The 16,412-nt window shown below is 42.8% G+C and overlaps 1 protein-coding gene across 3 annotated transcripts in view; it reads left to right on the forward strand.

Annotated features, from left to right (window-relative positions):
* The window catches only part of LOC110526111 (zinc finger MIZ domain-containing protein 2), an 88,566-nt gene that overhangs the window by 26,836 nt on the left and 45,318 nt on the right, over nt 1-16,412 (forward strand). The window contains exon 1 of one of the 3 annotated variants that reach the window (XM_036980390.1): nt 6,120-6,226. The exons of the other annotated variants lie outside the window; for them this stretch is intronic. The gene's annotated coding sequence lies outside the window, so the exon portion shown is untranslated. Of the gene's footprint in view, nt 1-6,119; nt 6,227-16,412 lie in introns of those variants that run through there. 3 annotated transcript variants of the gene reach the window in all.

Genomic DNA, 16,412 nt, shown 5'->3' on the forward strand with positions numbered 1-16,412 from the left:
AAATATATATACTTCTGTGTATTGATTTTAAGAAAGGCATTAATGTTTATGGTTAGGTACACATTGGAGCAAGGACAGTCCTTTTTCGCGAATACACACCGTATCGATTATATGCAACGCAGGACACGCTAGATAAACTAGTAATATCATCAACCATGTGTAGTTAACTAGTGATTATGATTGATTGATTGTTTTTTATAAGATAAGTTTAATGCTAGCTAGCAACTTACCTTGGCTTACTGCATTTGCTTAACAGGCGGGCTCCTCGTGGAGTGCAAAGAGAGGCAGGTGGTTAGAGCGATGGGCAAGTTAACTGTAAGGTTGCAAGATTAAATCCCGAGCTGACAAGGTAAAAATCTGTCGTTCTGCCCCTGAACAAGGCAGTTAACCCACCGTTCCTAGGCCGTCATTGAACGTAAGAATGTGTTCTTAACTGACTTGCCTAGTTAAATAAAGATTAAATAAAGGTGTACAAAAATAAATTGGCCAAATACTGATTTTGTTATGAAAATTAATCAGCCATTCCGATTAATTGGTCGACCTCTAATACAGACACTCATCACCATGCATGCATGCATACACCCACCCACCCTGTATGCTGCTGCCATACGGTTTACTATTATTATTATTATTATGAGCATAATACACGAGTTTACAAACATTATGTACACCTGCTCTTTGCATGACAGACTGACAAGGTGAATCCAGGTGAAAGAAGTTTTGATCAGTCAGGTAAATAAAAGTGCTGAAAAGATGTAGGCTCACTATTTAAAAAGGTGATGGAAAACAAGCTATAGGATGAGTGTTAGCGCAGGTACAGCCAACTAGCACTAGCTAGGTGTCAAATGTCAATATAATATCGGTGCAAAATAATATTGAGACGTAACTTTCTAGATAATTTTTTTTTTCTTCCCCCCCACCCCCCCATCACTAATAGACATGGGCATACGTGTATAAAAAATGTCAACCATAACTAAGAGGGTCTTCATACTTACTAGACTTGGAGGTAGCGCACGACTTTCGCTCGACAGTTGCCCCTATCTAAGCAGGGCAGTGTAAACAGAATTGTCTCGTTGAGCCAACACTCTTACAGTAACATTTTTAATAGCAGAGCAAAGTTTTTGAAACAGCTGAAATTTAGGCCTACAGATATTTTTCCTTGTTTTTGAGACTTGTTTTATAGATTATTTTATTTTTTTCCCCTGAAATTCTATTAACCACATGTTACATTCTGAAATCGTTGCCGTAGATTTAACTCTCAACAGAGTTTTTCTTTTCTTTTTTTATGTATTGTTTTGGCTTGACCAACAAAGTCCAGGCAAGAAGCAACTCCCCAGGGAATTGTCAACGTTTTCAGTTGCAATTTTCCTTGACCTTTTATATAATGACTTCCATGATATTGATCAAATGAAGCCTGGTTTGTTCTAAGATACCTTTAATACGCTAGTGTAAGCCTAAGAGCTACTATCTATGGGTTAGCTAAACATCAACATGCAGCTAACAGCCAACACGTTGTGAGGAGGATGCAGAAATTTATTTTGTTTAGCTAGCTTGCTAGCTAATGTTACCTAGCTGTGTAGCCTAAATTGTGACACATCGCCCCAGATCATGACGGAACCTCCAACTCCAAATTGATCTCACTCCAGAGTACAGGCCTCGGTGTAAAGCTCATTCCTTTGACAATAAACGCGAATCTGACCATCACCCCTGGTGAGACCAAACCCGCGACTTGTCAGTGAAGAGCACTTTTTGCCAGTTCTGTCTGGTCAAGCGACGGTGAGTTTGTGCCCATAGGTGACGTTGTTGCCGGTGATGTCTGGTGAGGACCTGCCTTACAACAGGCCTACAAGCCCTCTGTCCAGCCTCTCTCAGCCTATTGTGGACAGTCTGAGCACTGATGGAGGGATTGTGTTTTCCTGGTGTAACTCTGGCAGTTGTTGTTGCCATCCTGTACCTGTCCCGCAGGTGTGATGATCGGATATACCTATCCTGTGCAGGTGTTGTTACACGTGGTCTGTCACTGCGAGGACGATCAGCTGTCCGTCTTGTCTCCCTGTAGCGCTGACTTAGGCGTCCCACAGTACGAACATTGCAATTTATTGCCCTGACCACATCTGCAGTCCTCTCATGCCTGCTTGCCTAAGGCATGTTCACACAGATGAGCAGGGACCCTGGGCATCTTCTTTTGGTTTTTCAGAGTCCGTAGAAAGGCCTCTTTAGTGTCCTAAGTTTTCATAACTGTGACCTTAATTGCCTAACGTCTGTAAGCTGTTAATGTCTTAACCTTTCTAGCAACCCCTCGACAACATTCCGCTGAAAAGGCAGAAAGCGAAATTCAAAAAATATTTTTTAGAAATATGTAGCTTTCACACATTGTCCAATACAGCAAATGAAAGATAAACATCTTGTTAATCTACCCATTGTGTCCGATTTAAAAAAAAAAAAAAATGCTTTACAGCTAAAGCACAACATATGTTAGGTCATAGCCAAGTTGAAAAAACACAGCCATTTTCCCAGCCAAAGATAGGAGTCACAAAAAGCAGAAATATAGATCAAATGAATCACTATCCTTTGATCTTCATCAGATGACACTCATAGGACATCATGTTACACAATACATGTATGTTTTGTTCGATAATGTGCATATTTATATCTAAAAATCTGTTTACATTGGAGCCTTATGTGCAGTAATGTTTTGATTCCAAAACATCCGGTGATTTTGTAGAAATACTCATAATAAACATTGATAAAAGATACAAGTGTTATTCACATAATGAAAGACTTCTCCTTAATGCAACCGCTGTGTCAGATTTCAAAAAAACTTCACGGAAAAAGCATAATCTGAGAACGGCGCTCAGAGCCCAAAACAGCCAGAGGAATATCCGCCATTTTGGAATCAACAAAGTTAGAAACAACACCATAAATATTCACTTACCTTTGATCTTCATCAGAATGCACTCCCAGTAATCCCAGTTTGACAATAAATTACTGATTTGTTCCATAAAGTCCATCATTTATGTCCAAATAGCCACTTGTTGTTAGCGTGTTCAACCCAGTAATCCATCTTCATGAGGCGCGAGCATTTCGTCCAGACAAACTCAAAGTTCCGCTACAGTCCTTTAGAAACATGTCAAACGATGTATGGAATCAATCGTTAGGATGTTTTTAACATAATACATCAATGTTCCAAACGGAGAATTACCTTATCTTCAGAAAAGCATTGGAACTAGAGGTAACTCTGTCGGGGGCGCAAGTCATGAAACCGAGGCTCTCTGCCAGACCACTGACTCAGAGGTCTCATGAGCCCCTCCTTTATAGTAGAATCCTCAAACCAGTTTCTAAAGATGGTTGACATCTAGTGGAAGCCCTAGGAAGTGCAACCTAATTCATATCTCAATGTGTATTCGGTAGGCCAAGCTTTGAAAAACGACAAACCTCAGATGTCACACTTCCTGGTTAGATTTTCTCAGGTTTTCGCCTGCCATATGAGTTCTATAATACTCACAGACATCATTCAAACAGTTTTAGTAACTTCAGTGTATTCTATCCAATACTAATAATAATATGCATATATTAGCATCTGGGACAGAGTAGGAGGCAGTTCACTCTGGGCACGCTATTCATCCAAAAGTGAAAATGCTGCCCCCTATCCCAAAAAGGTTAACGACCGTTCCACAGGTGCATGTTCATTAATTGTTTATGATTCATTGATCAAGCATGGGAAACAGTGTTTAAACCCTTTACAATGAAGATAAATGAAGTTATTTGGATTTTTTAAGAATTATCTTTGAAAGACAGGGTCCTGAAAAAGGGACGCTTCTTTTTTGCTGAGTTTATATTCAGTGTGCGGGCCAATATTGAGGCTATGATTAAGAAGTTGTAGTTATTTTCTGTCTGTATTAACAAGGACAACACACAGGTCTTTCCATCATTGTATGATCTTTTGTGTGCAAATTAACTCAAGCTTACGGACAATGTCAAATGTGATAGTGAAGCACCTGAGTGAGTTGGGTATGCAAACAACTGGATTCGTTATCCCTTTCATTCCCTGCCTCCAGTCCACTTACCAATATCTGAACAGGAGAGCCTCATTGAAATTGCAACAAGCGGTTCTGTGAAAATTGAATTTTATCAGAAACCACTGCCAGATTTTTTGATTGGGCTGTGCTCAGAGTGTTAAGACACTGATGCCCTTTGCAACCACGCACCTATGTGAGAGTGGATTCTTGGCCCTCACTAGCATGAAAACTAAATACAGGCACAGACTGTGTGTGGGAAATTATTTAAGACTGAGTCTCTCCAATACAACCCAACATTTCAGAGTTATGTGCATCCTTTCAAGCACACCCTTCTCATTAACCTGTGGTGAGTTCACCATTTTCGATGAACAAATAAGGTTTTATATGTAAGATGGTTAAATAAAGAGCAAAATTATTGATTATTATTATTTGCGTCCTGGTCTTATAAGTGCTCCTTGTCACTTTCCACGAGCTGGGTTGTGACGACAACTCACACTCATTCTTATGTTTAATAAATGTATTGTATAGTTTGTGTGTGGCAGGTTTACAATGATGGCAAAAAAACTACATTTGAGAGCGCGCTGACCCTGGTGCTAGAGGGGGTATGCAGCTGGAGGTTGAACGTTTGAAGGTGTACGGGACTATAAAAAGTTTGGGAATCACTGATCTAAAGGATGTTGTTAGCTAGCAGGAGTTAGCTGTGTATTGTCAGCTAATTTAATGTGTACGGACAAGAAAATGAAACCATTTCATCGTATTCGCATACTTGTGAATTGTTGCATTACTCAGGAGTGTAATATGGTTTGGTTGCATTAATCTATACGGTAATATTTTTTTAGATAAAGTTTCTCGGATTGTTACATAGTTGGTTCTTAGTGGCTACTGTGAAATTTATGGTCAATTTGAGCTTTGGACCAAGAATGTCACGTTGCCAGTCACAATGAAATGAAAGGTAAGGATGTAATGTGAATTGAAATCTCTTTCGCCACTCTGCTCCTCAGACTCCCCTTCATCTCTTGTCGTGGGAATTCTAAGCAGTATACGTGTCACCTATGTCTCTAAACAAATAAGGGTGGCATTGAGGTTAACTTAAATGCAGTTATTTTGACTGTTGCGTCTTGTTGCCTTGATTTGGTTCAGTGACAAACGGTTTGAGCAATTGTAGAGGGAAAAGGGCGGTTAGGCTTATCACATCAAGAGATTCTTTCAGGGTTATTTTAATGCTGCTGCTATGTTCACCTCAAGTGAATTAATTTTCAAAGTCTGAGACGGTGTTCTCTGAAGGGTTGCCAACTAAGGCAAGATTTTGCAATGGAAACTGTTTTGCAACTGAAATGAGCCTTCCTTATTGGACAAGTTCGGGTTTCGTCCCATTTGCTTCTGTCTGTGGTTCCAAATAATTGACTTGACCTTACCTGTTCTTCAGGAGATGGAATAATGTCTGCAGTAAGGGCATCGGGGGAGGGGAGCTCAAAATCCTGTTTCTGTGAGGGATCCATTGCTATTGTCCCTCTGGGGACCTTTCACCCCTGCTATTCAAATAGGCTGAAACAGTTTTTTGGTTTCAGTCCCTTCTCTAGCTTGTTCCAGTAGAGGCAGCTAGAGGTGGTGCATTTTTGGAAACCCAGGTGGTTCTGAGACTGCATTCTGTGTTGCCTCCTAACTGTCATCACCGTGTCTGATATTTCTGGGATTTCTTTCTCTAGCTGCACTCGAGTTTCCCAGATTAGTGGTTGAGGCTGGGGAATGCTCAATGAAACTTTATCAGATGCCATCACTATGATGATTCCTTACAATTCTATGTCTACGTGCTAAGCAAGTATGTCTGTGTGCGCAACCGGGTCTCCACGATTGAGTGAGCACATCTGCGTTGGATTTTGGGGAGTGTAAAAGTGTGTTGTCTGACACTGTAGTGATGTTCAGGAATGTCTAATCTTGGGCCGGCCCCCCTCTGTTCACTCAGCTCCCTCCTTCCCAGCACTCTTCGCAAACCATTCCTCAAAGGGCCCGTGTTGGGGGAGGGGCCCCACACTGACCAGTTAGTTGACTTCATGCTCTGTCCATTTGGTGTTGGTGAATGGCTTGAGCAGTGGTGGGGGGATAAGCACTAATGTCCTGTTTGCTGGAGCTCTTGAGCTTGATGGGCAAGTGTTGCAACTAGGTGCTTTCGGAAAGGTAGCAACCGCCTCTCAAGCTTGTGTGAAGAGGTAAGCCTTGCTCTCTGTGCTGTTGTCCTTCTAGCTACTCATACTGGAATGGGTCTTCTGATTCCTTTCACTGTAGAGCACATCACGTCGGCGCTAGGCTAAATTAATGGGGCTGCGTCTGGCTGTTCCACCCATGTCTTTGTGTTTCAGGAGACAGCCACACAGGATGGACTGTCCGAGGTTGGCTGGATAATAAGGATGTTGTTGAATACGTTGCCTTGACTTGAGATTGTGGGTTGCATTGACAGATGTCATCTAGCTAACCAGAAGACATTGGACACCAGGCCTGTATTCATGAAGTGCTGATTTAGGGTCAGTTTTTTTTTTTTTTTTTTTAGATTATAATGAATGGATATGGGGACCTGATCATAGATCAGCATTCCAACTATGAGACGCTTGGTACATATGTGCTCAAAGCTATTCCGAGCTTTTCAACAGTTGTGCCTTTGACTGGAGCTGGAGGTTCAGGTGAACTGGCCCTTGAAGTGGTGCTGTAGAGAGGATGACACCGCAGGGAGGGCACCTTTACAATGGAATGAATGCAGGAGGAAGTGATTGAGTTTGTTTTGGAGGTGCAACCACTAGAATAAAGCTCTGTCTTGTCCTCACCCCCCCCCCCCCCCCACCCCAAGAATGTTTATTTGGGAACCAATAGGTCTTCAGTGGCAGGGCCCATGGTCATAAAGCATCTAAGTACGAGTGCTGATCTAGGGAATGCTTTGCTGATAATCCTGTGAATCCCAGGGTGTTGGAATAAGAAGTGGGCCCAAAGGTTTATATGAGTGTGTGTGTGTGTGTGTGTGTGTGTGTGTGTGTACAGTGAGTGTGTGTGTGTACAGTGAGTGTGTGTGTACAGTGAGTGTGTGTGTTTACAGTTCTGTGCCGGTCCCTAATACTGGGGGGGTTGGAGCAGGGCTGTGTGTGACCTGGATCTGTGTGGGGTAGAGCATCTGAGTGTGTTTCAGGGCAGCTAAGTGGAGAGTGTGTGTGTGTGGGGTAGTCAGTCATTCACAGTGTGCGTGTCAGGAATATTGATCTGAGACATCACACGGTTAGTGTATCTGACACATTTTCCCACGTGGAATCCTCCACCGTTCACTCAGCTACGTGTGTATGTGTGTGTAATGCAGCCAGATCCTCCGAGTCATATAACCAGTACCTCGCTCCATCAGACCAGATGCCATGACGATCAGTTGAGGAGAATGTAATTTGTCTTGATTGGCGTCTACATTAACTTGCCGTCGGTCCTCAGCCAAACTCTGAGAGGATTAAAGGACCATGTGTTAATGCTGTGTGCGCAGCGACCCACCGCACTCTGTCTGCCGCGCTACACAATAACAGTTCTCATCTTAGCAGCAATGCTCCCATACAGTCCTTCTCATTTAGATCAAACCTCCGCTTTGTCTTGCATCTGAAAAGGTATGCGTAAACTTCGGCACAGTATATTTGTTAAGGGCATTTCCACGGAAACGGAATTACACCGAGACTACATTTTTTTCACTTTAGAATGTATGCAAAACAAAAAAGATTGATTTCAAAGTTTAACAAACCATACAACTCTATGCACAATGACTACTGGAAAAATGTACACATAAAATGTAAAACATTTACTGGAACAAAACTGTGCAGATTAAAAATGTGTTTGTTAAAAACTTTGTTTCTACACAGTTCTTCCTGTAAATGTGTTTTTGCAAAGTTTCCTGGGGGAATTGTTAAAAGTAGTCCTTGTGCATAGAGTTATGTGGTTTATTAAACTTAGAAATCAATGGTTTTTGTTTGGTATACATTTTAAAGCGAAATATCTGACTGGGCAATATCAAATGAATGCTCCAACAATCTCTTTCCCTCTTCAGCTCTCCAGTTATTGCTCTCTCCTCCCCTCCCTCTACCTTTGCCGGCCCACTCTCCCTGCAATTTTCCCTTATTATCCTAGTAGGCGTCCTTCTCTCTCTCATACTCCGCTGCCCCCCCTCCCCTCACCCCCCTCTTTCCACATGTATTTTTCAAGCTGGAGGCTGTCTGACCTAAATCTAGCAAGCAGGCAGTGACAGGAATTAAGGGTGGTGCGGTGGGGAGGGAGGGACACAAAGGGGTGGAGGGAGGGAGGGACAAAAGGCAATGATTCCAACAAATTAGCATGCCAGTTAATGGTGCTCATCCTGGCTGTGTGGTATGGCCCAGAGTGAGGGGATGGGGGATAGTGAGGGGTTGGCGGGGGGATGACAACCCTTTGTACAAAGGCCCCTCAAGGGAAATTAAACTCCTCATTCTGAAACATCTTCACCCGTGCTACTGCTCGGCTCTTGTACTCTGCTGCATGTGTGCCATTTGTCCACGGAGAGCAAGAGACATTCACACTGTTTCCACTCTCAATATCACATTTTTTCAAATCCTGCTGCTATTTTTAGTCCTAAACTCTTCTCAACTGTGAGGAATCTGTGGCGTGTAGCAGTAGCCACAGAGGCTGTGATATTGTCCAAAAGCAACAACACAAGCACTGCATGGCATCATGCTGTTGCACAGGACACAGGTGCACAACCTCCTCACGTGTTGCCTGCCTAACAATTAGTTCTGATGTCTGATGCCTGAGCATACCACTTCACTGCGCTCTGAAGCAGGATTAAGGCGTCAGCATGCTTTGGTTTGAACTCGGCTGGGCAAAGCGAACGAGTGCACTCGCATACTCCCTTAACTGACTTGCCTAGTTAAATAAAATAAAAAACAAGACGTTTGCTTAAAAATTTGAAAATTGGCAATATTACCCCAGGACAGTAGAGGGCGATAAACTGGTAATAAGCCATCTACGGCCAAACAAGGAAGAGATAAAATCAAGGACTGATAAAATTGCATACACAGAGAGACCCGGGAATTGCCCGGAACCTACTAGATTTGCAATGCTCCAACTCTCTCTCCCCCTCCCGCTCGCCAGTTATTGCTCTCTCCTCCCATACATCTCTACTTTTGCCAGCCCACTCTCCCTGCAATTTTCCTTATTATCCTTGTAGGTGTCCTTAACTCTCTCATACTCTGCTGCCTCCTCCTCCCTCCTCCTTTGATTTTTTTGTCAGCTAGCGCTAGCTGTTGTTAGCAAACAACAGCCCTGACTAAAATAGAAAATAGAAAAACATAGCTCATCCTCTGAAGACGTTATGTTGCTTATTTACTTCTGTACCTCCGGCCAAGCAATGCTCGAAGTTGTAATTTGCCATGTTGAATCCACACTGAGTTACGGGGCTGAATCGGGAAGAAGAATAAACTTGCGTCACCCCTACAGTTGCCCAGTCACCGATGAAGGGGCTTAGACTTTGGCTCCCGAACATAGGTTTTCCTACCAAAAGTGCACACGAACAGCCGAAAAAACTCCTGCCAAAGACAAAACTGTCACGAAATGTAGTCATAATATATGTTCAAACGGTTTCAGTTGGGAACCATGCCGAGGCCTTTAGACCATACTTCTTTGATACTTACGTTTGGCCTGCATGGGGAAAATTACGTTTGCTTGAATTGGGATTTGGGTAAGATTTTAAAATCCTTTTGTGTCAGGCTACACACACAGTGCACCCTGTACAGTTGCCACCAGGCAGGATGGGGCCATGGACTCATGCTGCTTACGCCAAATCCTGAGTCAGCCATCAGCATGATGCAACAGGAACCCCTCAATTGTCCAGTGTTGGTGATTGCGTGCCCACTGGAGCTGCTGCTTATTGTTTTCAGCTGATAGGAGTGGAACCAGGTTTGGTCGTCTGCTGCAATAGCCCATCCGTGACAAGGACCGACGAGTTGTGCGTTTCGAGATGCCATTCTGCACACCACTGTTGTATTGCTCCGTTATTTACCTGTTTGTGGCCCGCCTGTTAGCTTGTACGATTTTTGCCATTCTCTTTCGACTGCATATTTTTGTTTGCTGGACAATTCTCTGTAAACCCTAGACACTGTCGTGCATTAAAAGCCCAGGAAGCCATTTCTGAGATACTGGAACCGGCTTACCTGGCACCGATGATCATACCACGCTCAAAGTCGCTTAGGTCACAGTTTTTGTCCATTTGAATGTTCAATCGAACAGTAACTGACTGCCTCGATGCCTGTCTTCCTGCTTTATATTGCAAGCTACGGCCATATGACTCACTCTGTAGGAACAAACCATTTTTGTGAACCTAATAAACTGTCCACTGAGTGTATGTGTATGTACAGTACCAGTCAAATGTTTGGACATCTACTCATTCAAGTTTACATTTTTTTTTTTTTTTTTTTTACTATTTTCTACAGTGTAGAATAATTGTGAAGACATCAAAATGATGAAAAAACACATGGAATCATGTCGTAACCAAAAAAGTGTTAAACAAATCAGAATATATTTTAGATTCTTCATAGTAGCCACTCTTTGCCTTGATGACAGCTTTGCACACTCTTGGCATTCTCTCAACCAATTTCATGAGGAATGCTTTTCCAACATACTTGGAGTTCCCACATATGCTGAGCACTTGTTGGCTGCTTTTCCTTCACTCTGCGGTCCAACTCATCCCAAACCATCTCAGTTGGTTTGAGGTCGGGTGATTGTGGAGGCCAGGTCATCTGATGCAGCACTCCATCACTCTCCTTCTTGGTTAAATAGCATTTATACAGCCTGGAGGTGTGTTGGGTCATTGTCCTGTTGAAAAACAAATTATATCTCATTAAGCGTAAACCAGATGGAATGGCGTATCGCTGCAGAATGCTGTGGTAGCCATGCTGGTTAAGTGTGCCTTGAAATCAAAATAAATCACTGACCGTGTCAACAGCAAAGCACCATCACACCACCTCATCCATGCTTCACGGTGGGGACCACACACGTGGAGATCATCAGTTCACCTACTCTGCATCTCACAAAGACATGACTGTTGGAACCAAAAATCTCAAATTTGGACTCATCAGACCAAAGGACAGATTTCCACTGCTCTAATGTCCAATTCTTCTCTGCAAATCTTCTCAAGCTCTGTCAGGTTGGATGGGGAGCGTCACTGCACAGCTTTTTTCAGGTCTCTCCAGAGATGTTCTATCAGGTTCAAGTCCGGGTTCTGGCTGGGCCACGCAAGAACATTACGAGACTTGTTCCAAAGCCACTCCTGCGTAGTCTTGGCTGTGTGTTTTTGGTGTTGTGTTTTAGTGTTGTCCTGTTGGAAGGTGAACCTTCGACCACAGATGGAGGTCCTGAGCGCTCTGGAGCAGGTTTCCATCAAGGATCTCTCTATACTTCGCTCATCTTTGTCTCGATCCTGACTAGTCTCCCAGTCCCTGCCGCTGAAAAACATCCCCACAGCATGATGCTGCCACCACCATGCTTCACCGTAGAGATGGTGCCAGGTTTCCTTCAGACGTGACGCTTGGCATTCAGGTTCATTTGTGGTTTCATCTGGTCAGAGTCCTTTCAGGTGCTTTTTGGCAAACTCCAAGGGGGCTGTCATGTGCATTTTAATGAGGCTTCCGTCTGCCTACTCTACCATAAAAGGCCTGATTGGTGGAGTGCTGCAGAGATGGTTGTCCTTCTGGAAGGTTCTCCCATCTCCACAGAGAAACTCTGTAGCTCTGTCAGCGACAATCGGGTTCTTGGTCATCTCCCTGACCAAGGGCTTCTCCCCCTATTGCTTAGTTTGGCCAGGGGGCCATCTCTAGGAAGAGTCTTGTTGGTTCCTAACTTCTTCCATTTTTAGAATGATGGAGGCCACTATGTTCTTGGGGACCTTCAATACTGCAGAAATGTTTTGGTACCCTTCCCCAGACCTGTGGACAATTGTGTGATCATGCTCTCCGTAACTGATGTGAGCAAGACCTTTAAAAAAGCTGCGGGGCCAGACGGATTACCAGGACGTGTACTCAAAGCATGCGCGGACCAACTGGCAAGTGTCTTCACAGACATTTTCAACCTCTCTCTGGCCGAGTCTATAATACTTACGTTTCAAATAGACCACCATAGTCCCTGTGCCCAAGATAGCGAAGGTAACCTGCCTAAATGATTACTGCCCCGTAGCACTCACATCGGTAGCCATGAAGTGCTTTGAAAGGCTGATCATGACTCACATCAACACCATCATGCCAGAAACCCTAGACCCACTCCAATTCACATACCGCCCCAACTGATCCAAAGATCTCAATCGCACTCCACCCTTTCCCACCTGGACAAAAGGATCACCTATGTGAGAATGCTGTTCATTGACTACAGCTCGGCGATCAACACCGTAGTGCGCACACAGCTCATCACTAAGGACCCTGGGACTAAACACCTCCCTCTACAACTGGATCCTGAACTTCCTGACTGGCTGTTAGTTTAAATAATAATTATAAACTTTAGTTTATTTAGTCAATATTTTTATTAACTCTAGTTCTTGAACTGCATTGTTGGTTTAAGGACTTGTAAGTAAGCATTTCACAGTAAGGTAATAATAAAGTATATTCACCTCCACTGTGGTACTCTGTACGGCCCCATGCAGCTGGTTGGTGGCTGTACAAAAGACCTCAGAGTGGAGCATCATACTACTGAGATGAACTTGATTAACCAAGTTGATTTCACCTGTTGAGTCTCCTCTCAATGCCACACTCTTGCCACTAATTATCAGGACTGCCCTGGCTTATTCACACCTTTTTTAAAAATTTGTTTAGTTTGTATTTAAATTCTGTCAAGCCATTCCTCAGTTTCTTTCCAGTTGTGTTAAGAGTATCCTCTCGACTAAATGTAAACACGGAGTGTACAAAACATTAGGAACACCTTCCTAATATTGCATTGCACCCCCTTTTGCCCTCAGATCAGCCTCAATTTGTCGGGGCATGGACTACAAGGTGTCAAGTGTTCCACAGGGATGCTGGCCCATGTTGACTCCAAAGTTGCCACAGTTGTGTCAAGTAGGCTAGAGGTCCTTTGGGTGGTTGACCATTCTTGATCCACACAAGAATGGAGTGTGAAAAGCCCAGTAGCGTTGCATTGTTAACACACTCAAAACGGTGCGTCGGGCACCTACTACCATACCCCGGGAAAAGCACTTAAATATTTTGTCTTGCCCATTCACCCTCTGAATGGCACACACACAATCCATGGCTCAAGGCTTAAACATCCTTTAACCGGTCTCCTCCCCTTCATCGACACTGATTTTTTTGAAGCGAATTTAACAAGTGACATCAATAAGGGATCATAGTGTTCACCTGGTCAGTCTGTCATGGAAAGATAAATGTTTTGTGTGTTCAGAAAGTATTTACACACCTTGACTTTTTCCATATTTTGTTGTGTTACAGCATGAATTTTAAAATGGATTAAATTGAGATTTTGTGTCACTGGCCTACACAATGCCTCATAATGTCAGTGGAATGATGTTATTTAAATGTTTACAAATGATTTACACATGAAACTTAAATGACATTTCAGCATTTTCAATCCCTTTGTTATGGCCAACCTAAATAAGTTAAGGAGTAAAAATGTGGTTAACAAGTCACATAATAAGCTGCATGGACTCACTCTGTGTGCAATAATAGGGTTTAACATGATTTTTGAATGACTACTATCGTGACGTTGTATTGGTTAACATGGCGACTGCTATCCTTGAATTGATTAATGGTTTATAATTACGTGATAAAATGAATCAGGCAATTATTAAGACATTAACCTGGGGTACAATGGGAAAGTTTGCTTTTATTGAGTTTCTATTTCCCAAATTCAAAGAACATCAGAATATTGATTTTTACAACAGTCACTAATTAATCAATTTCCCCTGCAGTCTCATTCTGAACGTTGCATAATCCGTGAATCTGCACAAACCTGAGTCCCACCAATGAGTTACTAGCTAGTTAAAATGATAATATAAGATACTCGTACACAAAAACAGTCTAGGCTATTGATTAGTACAACGGGCCAACACACTATGACACGTTTTACCCAAAATGGGGGTTCAAGAGAGAAAGAAAGTACACGAGAGAAATATACATTTTGGGTGCATTTGTAAGCTATGCTTATTTTAACCCTAACCTAGCCCGAACTGCCGCTCTTATGGGTCAGAATATAATGATGTCATTTCGTGTTGAAGGTCTCCGATGGGGGTCTCTGCGTGAACAATTTCGGCTTCTCGGATGACGCACTTCTCTGGTGTAACTCTCTGGTTGTCCTCGCCATGTCAGTGTCCTTTGTCTTAGTGGTCCATTTCCTCTCCCTTGTTCTGAAAGGGGTCTTCTGAGGACAGCCAGCCCTGTAACCCAGGGCTCACAGCGTTGGAACGAAAGCAGTGTAGATACACGATTCGATGGAGAGTGGTGACCGGGTGGTCCTGCTTGAATTCACCCTCTTAGACGCAAGTACTCATCCGTAGCATGGATAGAAGAAGGTTCCTTTATCTTCAACCTCGTGTTGCGTTTTGGGTTTGTTGACTATTCAGACCTTAGCTGCAGCTCGGGTCACTTAGTCTGATATGCTAATTCTTAACTCAGATGTCATGCCTTTGGCGCAATTCTCTGGGCGTACCAAGTTACGAGGCAAGGTCTGTATTTTTACTCAGATCCAATTTAGACAACTAACTTCACATTTCATCTTTACCAAAACATTCTCTTTGAATTGGACATTTTCCACCCAACGTACAATGTATAAACATCAAGCATATACTAGGAAAACTCTTAAAGTTACAATGTTTTGTTATAACGTTGTCCTTTAACTTTTAATAACATAACAAAAATGACATTAATTTTCATATTCCATCTATCGTCATTACCACCCTTGTGACTGACGAAACCCTTTGTCACAAAGTCCATTTATCGCATGTTAATGTTCTGAGGCCGGTTCTCCATAATGGGGGAAAAGGGGGGGAAAGGAATTTTGTCTGCTGCCTTAGATTTACAATGGGTGGGAGGTAACACAAGCCCCCCCATCTTCATACCCCTCGATCTCTTCTCCTCTGGTGGGTGTGAGAGATCTCTCTGTTGGATTGTGGTCCCCGGTAACCTGACCTGAGCAGGCCGGTCATAACACTACCTTATCTTTGTACCCCACACATTGTCTGTAAGGTCCCTCAGTCGAGCAGTGAATTTCAAACGTAGATTCAGCTACATAGGCACGGTATACGTAACAACAACAACAACAACAACAACAACAACATTACATTCAGTACCACGCAGTCTCACTTCCTGGCTGATCATAAATTCAGTGGAGAACCGGTTCTTCAACAACTAGGACCATCCCAAACCTCTCTCCCGTTTCCCTAAGGAAGTTTTGGTTTGGCCTGATGTTATTATGATGTACATCATGACAATGGACATCACGACTTTGTTCATGTACCACATTCTCTCTCCATCTGACCTGCCCGAGGCTGAACTAGTGACCATCTGTCCTGCTACAGTGCCTTCAGAAAGTATTCATACCCCTTCATTTATGACACATTTTTGTTACAGCCTGAATTCAAAATGGGTCAAATATTTGTTTTCTCTCACCCATCTACGCACAATACCCCATAAATATAATGTGAAATCATGTTTTTACAAATGTTTGCAAATGTATTGGAAATGTACATAAGTATTCTACATCTGTTGAAGCACCGTTGGCAGCGATTACAGCTGTGAGTCTTTCTGGGTAAGTCTCCAAGTGCTTTCCTCACCCGGATTGTTCAACATTTTCCCATTATTCTTTAACAAAAATCTTCAAGCTCTGTCAAATTTGGTTGTTGATCATCGCTAAACAACAATTTTCAGGTCTTGCAATAGATTTTCAAGCAGATTTAAATCAAAAATGTAACTAGGCTACTCAGGAGCATTCACTGTCGTCTTGGTAAGCAACTCCAAGCAACTCCAGTGTAGATTTAGCCTTGTGTTTTAGGTTATTGTTTCTGGTGTAAGGCAGACTGAGCTAGGTTTTCTTCTATGATTTTGCCTAATAATATTACTGAGTACCACTTGCCATATTTCAAGCATAGGGATGGCTGCATCATGTTATGGGTATGCTTGTAATCATTATGGACTGGGGAGTTTTTCCAGCATGAAAGAGATTCGAGCCGGTTGACCACTAATGTTGTATTGGATTTGCCCCAAACATAACACGTTTGTATTCAGGACAAAAAAAGTATTGCTTTGCCACATTTTTTGCAGTATTACTTTTGTGCCTTGTTGCAAACAGGATGCATGTTTTGGAATATTTGTATTCTGTAGAGGCTTCCTTCTTTTCACTCTGTCAATTAGGTTAGTATTG

This window comes from Oncorhynchus mykiss, chromosome 6, assembly GCF_013265735.2.
Source record: "Oncorhynchus mykiss isolate Arlee chromosome 6, USDA_OmykA_1.1, whole genome shotgun sequence".
Classification (NCBI taxonomy): Eukaryota; Metazoa; Chordata; class Actinopteri; order Salmoniformes; family Salmonidae; genus Oncorhynchus; species Oncorhynchus mykiss.